Raw genomic sequence first — 387 nt, forward strand, 5'->3', positions numbered from 1 at the left:
AATTTCCTGTGAAGAAGGAGACTAGTATCTGGGCCCTATAGAATAAGTATCAATTTGCATTTGGTTTCCTTTGTGTCGAGAGACAGAGAGAGAGAGAGAGAGAGAGAGAGAGAGAGAGAAGAGCTGGGGAAGAAAGCAAAAGCAAAATGAAGCAGTGATTGCACAGCCCCATTCACCCTGGGAACTTGGTGCCCATGGTTTCTCACGTTCTCTACAACTCTACAACGTGATGGCTGCTCAGACCTCACATCTCTCAGGCATCCCATCGGGTGCTGATTACCCCTATATTCTGCTTCCTGTCAGTTGCAAGGACACTAGTGAGCTCTGTTTTACCTTTGGAGTATATGGCAATAATATTAGCTCAAATAATCCAATTATTTAAAGCAC

Source organism: Pan troglodytes, chromosome 1, assembly GCF_028858775.2.
Source record: "Pan troglodytes isolate AG18354 chromosome 1, NHGRI_mPanTro3-v2.0_pri, whole genome shotgun sequence".
NCBI classification, from domain to species: Eukaryota; Metazoa; Chordata; class Mammalia; order Primates; family Hominidae; genus Pan; species Pan troglodytes.